A 12,323-nucleotide genomic window follows, 5' to 3' on the forward strand; every position below is an offset into this window, starting at 1 on the left:
TACAGGAAAGAAAAAGAAATAATAGAATTATATATAAAAAAAACCAAAGACTGACAAACACCAATCTGCAAAAGAAGACAAACTTGGCAAATAAAAATAATACTGAGAACATAAGTTGTAAAGAGTCTTTGAAAGTGAGTCTGTAGATCGTCGAATCGGTTCAGAGTAGTGGTGAATAAAGTCATGCACACAGTTCATGACCCTGATGGTAAAGGGTAATGACTCTTCCTGGAGCCGGTGCTGTGGGACCTGAGGCTCTGTAGCTCCTGCCCAATGGTAGTAGCAAGAAGAGGGCATGGTCTGGAAGGTGGGCCTCTTCAATGATGGATGCTGCTTCCTCTGGGAGCTCTCCTTTTAAGTGTGCTTGATGGTGGGGAGGGCTTTTCCTGTGACGCACTGGGCTGTCCCCACCACTTTCCTATTCCCGGACGTTGGTGCTTCCATATCAGTCCGGGATGAACCAGTCAGGAAACTCTTCACGGCGCATCTTTAGAAGTTTGTCAAAGTTTTTGGTGACAAGCTGGATCTGTGTGAACTACTAAAAAGCAGAGACGCTGTTATGCCTCCTCTGTGTCGGCACCCAAGCACTCGTCCCAGGACAGATCCTCTGATGTGTTGCACCAAGGAATTTTAAAGTTACTGTCGATCCTCACCTCGAACCCCCTGTCGAGGACCGGCCCATGAGCCTCCTGTAGTCGTTAATCAGTTCTTCGGTGTCGCTGATGTTGAGTGAGAGGTTCTTGTTGTGGCCCCACACTCTCCCTTCTATATCTCATTCATCACCACCTTTCATGTGGCCAATCGTGGCATCGTCAGCAAATTAAATACAGTCATTGGAACTGTACCTGATAGAAGTTTATAAAATTAAGAGAAGCATAGATAGGGTCGACAGCCAGAATCTCTCTCCCACGGTAAAGATGTCGGATACTAAAAGGCACTTTAAGGTGAGAGGGGCGGGGGTTTAAACAAGATGTGCAGGAACAGCTTATTTTACAGAGAATGCTGGTGGAAGCAGATACAATAATGAGTGTAAAAGACATTTAGATGGCTACATGAACATACCGGGAATGGATTGCGTGCAGGCAGAACACCACAGTACAGAAACAGGCCTTTCAGCCCATCTAGTCCATTCTGAACCATTAATCTGCCTCGTCACCTCTACCTGCACCCAGAGCATAGCCCTCCCAATCCCTTTCATCCACGTACCTATCCAAATTTTTCTTAAATGTTGAAATCGAACCCAGATCCACCATGCAATGGCACTCGTTCCACACTCTCACTGCCCTCTTATGTTCAGTTAAACATTTCACCTTTCACCCCTAAACTATGACCTCTAGTTGTAATCTCACCAACAGAAGAAAAAGCCTCACACATCAAAGTTGCTGGTGAACGCAGCAGGCCAAGCAGCATCTCTAGGAAGAGGCGCAGTCGACGTTTCAGGCCGAGACCCTTCGTCAGGACTGACTGAAGGAAGAGTTAGTAAGAGATTTGAAAGTGGGAGGGGGAGGGGGAGATCTGAAATGATAGGAGAAGACAGGAGGGGGAGGGATGGAGCCAAGAGCTGGACAGGTGATAGGCAAAAGGGATCTGAGAGGATCATTGGACAGGAGGTCCGGGAAGAAAGACAAGGGGGGGACCCAGAGGATGGGCAAGGGGTATATTCAGAGGGACAGAGGGAGAAAAAGGAGAGTGAGAGAAAGAATGAAGAAAAAGCCTGCTTGCATTCACCCTGTCTATACCCCTCATAATTTTGTATACCTGTATCAAATCTCCCCTCAATCTTCTATGTTGCTCGGTGTAAAGTCCTAACCCGTTCAGCCTTTCCCACCAACTCAGGCCCTCAAGCCCCAGCAACATCCTTGTAAATTTATAATATTTTATGTTCGTTCTGTAAGTCTGTTCACTCAATAGCTTTTGTGACTGTTTCTTTCGAGTGTGAGCAGTCAAAAGCATCGTCAGCATGAAGAGTGAAGTGGCAATGAACCACCTCTCATTAGTCCCTCAATAAGGGGGGAGTGAGGGGCAGAGGGAGAGCTGTGTGAAGAACAGGGAGGAGGAGGGAAGGCTGGGACAGGAGAGGTGAGGGGAGAGAGGTGGGTGGGTGGAGAGGGCGGATGGGGGACAGGAGGGGAGAGGGTGGATGGGAGGAGAGAGGGAACAGGACGGGAGAGGGGAGGGGGAACAGGAGAAAAGAGGGTGGATGTGTGGAGGGGGAACAAGGGGTGGGGGTGGATAGGGGAGGGGGGACGGAGGGGAGGGGTGAATGGAGGGGAGAGGGTGGATGGGAGTGGGGAGGGAGCAGGAAGGTGTGAGGGGGGTGAAGGCCAAATTACCCAGAGTGACCTGCGCACAGGTGAGCTTGCTGTCTGATGCTGGGTGTCTGTCGGTGAGGACTGCGTCTGGGTCAGGTCACCATCTCTGGGGAACCTCACTCCGCTCCCAGCTTGTGCCTACTTGTCCTTGAGGAAACCATGGGGATGTAGGGGAGTTAATCTCACTGACTGACCAGAGGAGACCCCCCTCCCCAAACCACACACACACCTGGGACCAGCGCCTGTTACAGCCAGTGAAGCTGCCGTCAGGCACAGCCAGTGGGATTTCCAGCTCGTTAAAGTCGGAGACCTAAAGCCATAGAGCAGATTAGGCCATTCAGCCCAACAGTTCTCTGCCATTCCATCATGGCTGATTTATTATCCCCCTGAAACCCAATGCTCCCCATAACGTTTGACCTTACTAATCAAGAACCTATTAACCTCTGCTTTAAATGTACCCAATGACTTGGCCTTCACAGCCGTCTGTTGCAATGAATTCCACAGATTCACCAGCCTCTGGCTAAAGAAATTCCTCCTCACCTCTGTTCTTCAATTCGGAGGCCATGCCCTCTGGTCCCAGACTCCCCCAATATGGGAAAAATTCTCTTCGCCCCCACCCAGCAATGCACTGAAATGAGGTTCACGTGAACCACGGCGGTTGGAGGGGCAGCTCAGTGTAGACCATTGGGAATGAACGGAATCGGTTTTCTCTTGTCACACAGAGAAAAGCTACCCCTGCAGATCAGATCATTACACAGTGATCCTGGTCGTTCAGGACCCAGGGGATTACACACACCGGCAGCAAACGTGATGCAACGCCTCCTTCTCTCCCACGGTACGCACCCCCCCAACCCCGGTAGTGTTCGGTGAGACACACAGCTGAGGGACAACAACAGTGTCCCACGACGCTGTTCCATCACCCTCCCCACCTACCCCGAAGGTTGATCCCTCGCTCGCCTTCCTCTCCTCCTCCAGGAGAGTATGGACGTTTCACATAGTGGGTCGCCAATACTTGCTGGGAGGGGCACAATTTCAGGCTCAGTGGACGTGGCAGATGCAGTTTAATGTGGACAAATGTGAGGTTATCCACTTTGGTGGCAAGAACAGGAAGGCAGATTACTATCTGAATGGTGTCAAGTTAGGAAAAGGGGAAGTACAACGAGATCTGGGTGTCCTTGTACATCGGTCACTGAAAGCAAGCATACAGGTACAGCAGGTAGTGAAGAAAGCTAATGGCATGCTGGCCTTCATAACAAGGGGAGTTGAGTATAGGAGCAAAGAAGTCCTTCTGCAGTTGTACAGGGCCCTGGTGAGACCACACCTGGAGTATTGTGTAAGGACATTTGAGGAAGGACAATCTTGCTATTGAGGGAGTGCAGCGTAGGTTCACAAGGTTAATTCCCAGGATGGCGGGACTGTCATATGTCGAAAGATTGGAGCGACTGGGCTTGTATACTCTGGAAGTTAGAAGGCTGAGAGGGGATCTTATTGAAACATATAAGATTATTAAGGGATTGGACACGCTGGAGGCAGGAAGCATGTTCCTGCTGATGGGTGAGTCCAGAACCAGAGGCCACAGTTTAAGAATAAGGGGTAGGCCATTTAGAACGGAGTTGAGGAAAAATTTTTTCACCCAGAGAGTGGTAGATATGTGGAATGCTCTGCCCCAGAAGGCTGTGGAGGCCAAGTCTCTGGATTCTTTCAAGAAAGAATTAGATAGAGCTCTTAAAGAGTTAGATACAGAGGAGCAGATTGGGAGGCAGATTTTGGAAAGGTGCAAAAATAACAGGGTTGTTATCATGGGTGACTTTAACTTCCCTAATATTGATTGGCACCTGATTAGTTCCAAGGGTTTAGATGGGGCAGAATTTGTTAAGTGTGTCCAGGACAGATTCCTGTCACAGTATGTGGACAGGCCGACCAGGGGGAATGCCATACTAGATCTAGTACTAGGTAATGAACCGGGTCAGGTCACAGATCTCTCAGTGGGTGAGCATCTGGGGGACAGTGACCACCACTCCCTGGCCTTTAGCATTATCATGGAAAAGGATAGAATCAAAGAGGACAGGAAAATTTTTAATTGGGGAAAGGCAAATTATGAGGCTATAAGGCTAGAACTTGCGGGTGTGAATTGGGATGATGTTTTTGCAGGGAATTGTACTATGGACATGTGGTCGATGTTTAGAGATCTCCTGCGGGATGTAAGGGATAAATTTGTCCCGGTGAGGAAGATAAAGAATGGTAGGGTGAAGGAACCATGGCTGACAAGTGAGATGGAAAATCTAGTCAGGTGGAAGAAGGCAGCATACATGAGGTTTAGGAAGCAAGGATCAGCTGGGTCTATTGAGGAATATAGGGAAGCAAGAAAGGAGCTTAAGAAGGGGCAAGAAGGGGGCATGAGAAGGCCTTGGCGAGTAGGGTAAAGGAAAACCCCAAGGCATTCTTCAATTATGTGAAGAAAAAAAGGATGACAGGAGTGAAGGTAGGACCGCTTAGAGATAAAGATGGAAAGATGTGCCTGGAGGCTGTGGAAGTGAGCGAGGTCCTCAATGAATACTTCTCTTCGGTATTCACCAATGAGAGGGAACTTGATGATGGTGAGGACAATATGAGTGAGGTTGATGTTCTGGAGCATGTTGATATTAAGGGAGAGGAGGTGTTGGAGTTGTTAAAATACATTAGGACAGATAAGTCCCCGGGGCTTGACGGAATATTCCCCAGGCTGCTCCACGAGGCGAGAGAAGAGATTGCTGAGCCTCTGGCTAGGATCTTTATGTCCTCATTGTCCACGGGAATGGTACCGGAGGATTAGAGAGAGGCGAATGTTGTTCCCTTGTTCAAAAAAGGTAGTAGGGATAGTCCGGGTAATTATAAACCAGTGAGCCTTACATCTGTGGTGGGAAAGCCGTTGGAAAAGATTCTTAGAGATAGGATCTATAGGCATTTAGAGAATCATGGACAGTCAGCATGGCTTTGTGAAGGGCAGATCGTGTCTAACAAGCCTGATAGAGTTCTTTGAGGAGGTGACCAGGCATATAGATGAGGGTAGTGCAGCGGATGTGATCTATATGGATTTTAGTAAGGCATTTGACAAGGTTCCACACGGTAGGCTTATTCAGAAAGTTAGAAGGCATGGGATCCAGGGAAGTTTGGCCAGGTGGATTCAGAATTGGCTTGCCTGCAGAAGGCAGAGGGTGGTGGTGGAGGGAGTACATTCAGACTGGAGGATTGTGACTACTGGTGTCCCACAAGGATCTGGTCTGGGACCTCTACTTTTCGTGATTTTTATTAATGACCTGGATGTGGGGGTAGAAGGGTGGGTTGGCAAGTTTGCAGACGACACAAAAGTTGGTGGTGTTGTAGATAGTGTAGAGGATTGTCAAAGATTGCAGAGAGACATTGATAGGATGCAGAAGTGAGCTGAGAAGTGGCAGATGGAGTTCAACCCAGAGAAGTGTGAGGTGGTACACTTTGGAAGGACAAACTCCAAGGCAGAGTACAAAGTAAATGGCAGGATACTTGGTAGTGTGGAGGAGCAGAGGGATCTCAGGGTACATGTCCACAGATCCCTGAAAGTTGCCTCACAGGTGGATAGGGTAGTTAAGAAAGCTTATGGGGTGTTAGCTTTCATAAGTCGTGGGATAGAGTTTAAGAGTCGCGATGTAATGATGCAGCTCTATAAAAGTCTGGTTAGGCCACACTTGGAGTATTGTGTCCAGTTCTGGTCACCTCACTATAGGAAGGATGTGGAAGCATTGGAAAGGGTACAGAGGAGATTTACCAGGATGCTGCCTGGTTTAGAAAGTATGGATTATGATCAGAGATTAAGGGAGCGAGGGCTTTACTCTTTGGAGAGAAGGAGGATGAGAGGAGACATGATACATGTGTGCAAGATAATAAGAGGAATAGATAGAGTGGATAGCCAGCGCCTCTTCCCCAGGGCACCACTGCTCAATACAAGAGGGCATGGCTTTAAGGTAAGGGGTGGGAAGTTCAAGGGGGATATTAGAGGAAGGTTTTTTACTCAGAGAGTGGTTGGTGCGTGGAATGCACTGCCTGAGTCAGTGGTGGAGGCAGATACACTAGTGAAGTTTAAGAGACCACTAGACAGGTATATGGAGGAATTTAAGGTGGGGGCTTATATGGGAGGCAGGGTTTGAGGGTCGGCACAACATTGTGGGCAGAAGGGCCTGTACTGTGCTGTACTATTCTATGTTCTATGTTCTATGTTAAAGATAGCGGAGTCAAGGGATATGATGAGAAGGCAGGAACAGGGTGCTGATTATGGATGATCAGCCATGATCACAGTGAATGGTGGTGCTGGCTCGAAGGGTCGAATGGCCTACTCCTGCACCTATTGTCTATTGTTTGTACCCTGCCGCGGCGTGAGTACTGAAGGTCACTGTGTCCTTCACTTTGGGACGGGAGTACCAAAGCAGTGACCATCTCCCCTGCCCCACCAGCAGTGACCATCTGCCCTGCCCCACCAGCAGTGACCATCTCCCCAGTCCCACCAGCAGTGACCATCTCCCCTGCCCCACCAGCTGTGACCATCTCCCCTGCCCCACCAGCAGTGACCATCTGCCCTGCCCCACCAGCAGTGACCATCTCCCCAGTCCCACCAGCAGTGACCATCTCCCCTGCCCCACCAGCAGTGACCATCTCCCTTGTCCCACCAGCAGTGACCATCTGCCCTGTCCCACCAGCAGTGATCATCTCCCCTGTTCCACCAGCAGTGACCATCTCCCCTGTTCCACCAGCAGTGACCATCTGCCCTGTCCCACCAGCAGTGATCATCTCCCCTGTTCCACCAGCAGTGACCATCTGCCCTGTCCCACCAGCAGTGACCATCTCCCCTATTCCACCAGCAGTGACCATCTCCCCTGTTCCACCAGCAGTGACCCACCTCCTTGAGTCTTCACCTTCAGTTCTGCTTGGCCTGGAGGGCAGGGAATTGGAAGTTTGGTCCCTCTGTTCCATGCCAATGGCAGGCTCCTCACCATCGCAGACCCCGCTGATCTGAGGAGTACGCGAGAGGGCCAGTAGGTTTCCCGGCCGCGTCCTCCTTCGGATCAGCCGGGGAACCTTGGTGAGTCAGTAGAGGGTGAACTTCCTGCTGGGGGAGTACGGACCGTCTGCTCAGAGTGCTGTGCCCCCCCACCCGTACCCTGCTCGCCAGCGAGGGAGCCAGGCCGTGAACCGGCCGGCCGGAGCCAGGGATTGTAGGTCACTCCGCCCCCCCCACCCCACCCCACAGAGGAGGGTGCTGAACGGGACGCTCAGGCTGTTTCCCCGGAGGAGGGGTACCGGCATTGATCACAGGAAACCCCGCCGTGCTGGGATCCCGGCTGCTCACTGTCTTTACTGCCAAGATTGAGAGGAAGCCGATGAGTTCCCTCGGGGTCAATGGGTACCGGTGTGCGTCCAGGTGGTGACTCTCCACTACGAGACTCCGCAGGGACCCCCGTACTCTGAGCTCCCTCCGGGACGCGGGCACCAGGGATGTCTTGTCCCCAGGGAGACTGTGAAATGTTTATCAGAAACCAGGACAGGTATGAGAATCAGAGTAAAGTTTAATATTATTGAAGTTGGTCGTGGTGTGCTGTTTTCAGGCCGCAGTAGAGTGCAAGGCATAAACATACTGTTGTGGGCCCATCGTGATTGTGTTGCCTTGAGGAGTTTCTGAGATTTGGTGTGTCACCAGACACTATTGCAACTTTCTGCACCCTGCTTAATCTTTCTTTGGTCCTGTTATAGTTACTTTTCTATAGATTTGCTGAGTATGCTGGCAGGAAATGAATCTCAGGTTGTCTGTGGTGACATATGTGTACTTTAACAATAAAATTCACTTTGAACAAAGAGGTACCATGGAGAGCATTCTGACTGGTTGTGTGACAGTCTGGTGTAGAGGCTCTGATACACAGGGTTGACAGAAGCTACAGAGGGTTGTAGATCAAGGGACCTGGTGCGCTGGATGTACAGAGGCCCAAGTATGATTGGACAGGATTAGAGGCGTTTAGGAAAATGCAGTAGCTCATTGGGCAGCTTGGTTGGCATGGACTAGTTGAAAGGCCTACTTCTGTATTGTACTAGGTCAGACAGAGTGAAACTCCCTCCACACCATCCGATTACACACTCCCGGGGTCAGACAGAGTGAAACTCCCTCCACACCATCCGATTACACACTCCCGGGGTCAGACACAGAGTGAAACTCCCTCCACACCATCCGATTACACACTCCCGGGGTCAGACAGAGTGAAGCTCCCTCCACACCATCCGATTACACACTCCTGGGGTCAGACACAGAGTGAAACTCCCTCCACACCGTCCCATCACACACTCCCGGGGTCAGACAGAGTGAAACTCCCTCCACACCGTCCGATTACATACTCCTGGGGTCAGACAGAGTGAAACTCCCTCCACACCATCCGATTACACACTCCCGGGGTCAGACACAGAGTGAAACTCCCTCCACACCATCCGATTACACACTCCCGGGGTCAGACAGAGTGAAGCTCCCTCCACACCGTCCCATCACACACTCCCGGGGTCAGACACAGAGTGAAACTCCCTCCACACCATCCGATTACACACTCCCGGGGTCAGACACAGAGTGAAGCTCCCTCCACACCGTCCCATCACACACTCCCGGGGTCAGACAGAGTGAAACTCCCTCCACACCGTCCGATTACATACTCCCGGGGTCAGACAGAGTGAAGCTCCCTCCACACCATCCGATTACACACTCCAGGGGTCAGACACAGAGTGAAGCTCCCTCCACACCGTCCCATCACACACTCCCGGAGTCAGACAGAGTGAAACTCCCTCCACACCGTCCGATTACACACTCCCGGGGTCAGACAGAGTGAAGCTCCCTCCACACCATCCGATTACACACTCCCAGGGTCAGACAGAGTGAAGCTCCCTCCACACCATCCGATTACACACTCCCGGGGTCAGACAGAGTGAAACTCCCTCCACACCATCCGATTACACACTCCCGGGGTCAGACACAGAGTGAAGCTCCCTCCACACCGTCCCATCACACACTCCCGGGGTCAGACAGAGTGAAACTCCCTCCACACCGTCCGATTACATACTCCTGGGGTCAGACAGAGTGAAACTCCCTCCACACCATCCGATTACACACTCCCGGGGTCAGACACAGAGTGAAACTCCCTCCACACCATCCGATTACACACTCCCAGGGTCAGACACGGAGTGAAACTCCCTCTACACCGTCCCATCACACACTCCCGGGGTCAGACACAGAGTGAAACTCCCTCTACACCGTCCCATCACACACTCCCAGAGTCAGACACAGAGTGAAACTCCCTCTACACTGTCCCATCAATCTTGGGGTCAGACACAGAGTGAAACACCCTCCACACCGTCCCATCACACACTCCCGGGGTCAGACACAGAGTGAAGCTCTCTCTACACTGTCCCATCACACACTCCCGGAGTCAGACACAGAGTGAAACTCCCTCTATGTCCCATCACACACTCCCGGGGTCAGACAGAGAGTGAAACTCCCTCTACACCGTCCCATCACACACTCCCGGGGTCAGACACAGAGTGAAACTCCCTCTACACCGTCCCATCACACACTCCCGGGGTCAGACACAGAGTGAAACTCCCTCCACACCGTCCCATCACACACTCCTGGGGTCAGACACAGGGTGAAGCTCCCTCCACACCATCCCATCACACACTCCCGGGGTCAGACACAGAGTGAAACTCCCTCCACACAGTCCCATCACCCACTCTTGGGGTCAGACACAGGGTGAAGCTCCCTCCACACCATCCCATCACACACTCCCGAAGTCAGACACAGAGTGAAACTCCCTCTACACCATCCGATTACACACCTCAAAGGTCAGACACAGAGTGAATCTCCCTCCACACCGTCCCATCACACACTCCTGGGGTCAGACACAGGGTGAAGCTCCCTCTACACTGTCCCATCAATCTTGGGGTCAGACACAGAGTGAAACACCCTCCACACCATCCCATCACACACTCCCGGGGTCAGACACAGAGTGAAGCTCCCTCCACACTGTCCCATCACACACTCCCGGAGTCAGACACAGAGTGAAACTCCCTCTACGTCCCATCACACACTCCCGGGGTCAGACACAGAGTGAAGCTCCCTCTACACTGCCCATCACACACTCCCGAGGTCAGACACAGAGTGAAACTCCCTCTACACTGTCCCATCACACACTCCCGGGGTCAGACAGAGAGTGAAACTCCCTCTACACCGTCCCATCACACACTCCCGGGGTCAGACACAGAGTGAAACTCCATCTACACCGTCCCATCACACACTCCCGGGGTCAGACACAGAGTGAAACTCCCTCTACACCGTCCCATCACACACTCCCGGGGTCAGACAGAGAGTGAAACTCCCTCTACACTGTCCCATCACACACTCCCGGGGTCAGACACAGAGTGAAACTCCCTCCACACTGTCCCATCACACACTCCCGGGGTTGACACAGAGTGAAACTCCCTTGACACCGTCCCATCACACACTCCCGGGGTCAGACACAGAGTGAAACTCCCTCTACACTGTCCCATCACCCACTCCCGGGGTCAGACACAGAGTGAAACTCCCTCCACACCGTCCCATCACACACTCCCGCGGTCAGACACGGAGTGAATCTCCGTCTACACTGTCCCATCACACACTCCCGGGGTCAGACACAGAGTGAAGCTCCCTCCACACCATCCCTTCACACACTCCCGGGGTCAGACACAGAGTGAATCTCCCTCTACACTGTCCCATCACACACTCCCGGGGTCAGACACAGAGTGAATCTCCCTCTACACTGTCCCATCACACACTCCCGGGGTCAGACACAGAGTGAATCTCCCTCTACACAGTCCCATCACACACTCCCGGGGTCAGACACAGAGTGAAACTCCCTCCACACCGTCCCATTACACACTCCCGGGGTCAGACAGAGAGTGAAACTCCCTCTACACTGTCCCATCACACACTCCCGGGGTCAGACACAGAGTGAAACTCACTCTACACTGTCCCATCACACACTCCCGGGGTCAGACACAGAGTGAAGCTCCCTCCACACCGTCCCATCACACACTCCCGCGGTCAGACACGGAGTGAATCTCCCTCTACACTGTCCCATCACACACTCCCGGGGTCAGACACAGAGTGAAGCTCCCTCCACACCGTCCCTTCACACACTCCCGGGGTCAGACACAGAGTGAATCTCCCTCTACACCGTCCCATCACACACTCCCGGGGTCAGACACAGAGTGAATCTCCCTCTACACCGTCCCATCACACACTCCCGGGGTCAGACACAGAGTGAAACTCCCTCCACACCATCCCATCACACACTCCCGCGGTCAGACACGGAGTGAATCTCCCTCTACACTGTCCCATCACACACTCCCGGGGTCAGACACAGAGTGAAGCTCCCTCCACACCGTCCCTTCACACACTCCCGGGGTCAGACACGGAGTGAATCTCCCTCTACACTGTCCCATCACACACTCCCGGGGTCAGACACAGAGTGAATCTCCCTCTACACTGTCCCATCACACACTCCCGGGGTCAGACACAGAGTGAAACTCCCTCTACACCGTCCCATCACACACTCCCAGAGTCAGACACAGAGTGAAACTCCCTCTACACTGTCCCATCAATCTTGGGGTCAGACACAGAGTGAAACACCCTCCACACCATCCCATCACACACTCCCGGGGTCAGACACAGAGTGAAGCTCTCTCTACACTGTCCCATCACACACTCCCGGAGTCAGACACAGAGTGAAACTCCCTCTATGTCCCATCACACACTCCCGGGGTCAGACAGAGAGTGAAACTCCCTCTACACCGTCCCATCACACACTCCCGGGGTCAGACACAGAGTGAAACTCCCTCTACACCGTCCCATCACACACTCCCGGGGTCAGACACAGAGTGAAACTCCCTCTACACCGTCCCATCACACACTCCCGGGGTCAGACACAGAGTGAA

Source organism: Mobula hypostoma, chromosome 2 (assembly GCF_963921235.1).
Source record: "Mobula hypostoma chromosome 2, sMobHyp1.1, whole genome shotgun sequence".
In the NCBI taxonomy this organism is placed as follows: Eukaryota; Metazoa; Chordata; class Chondrichthyes; order Myliobatiformes; family Myliobatidae; genus Mobula; species Mobula hypostoma.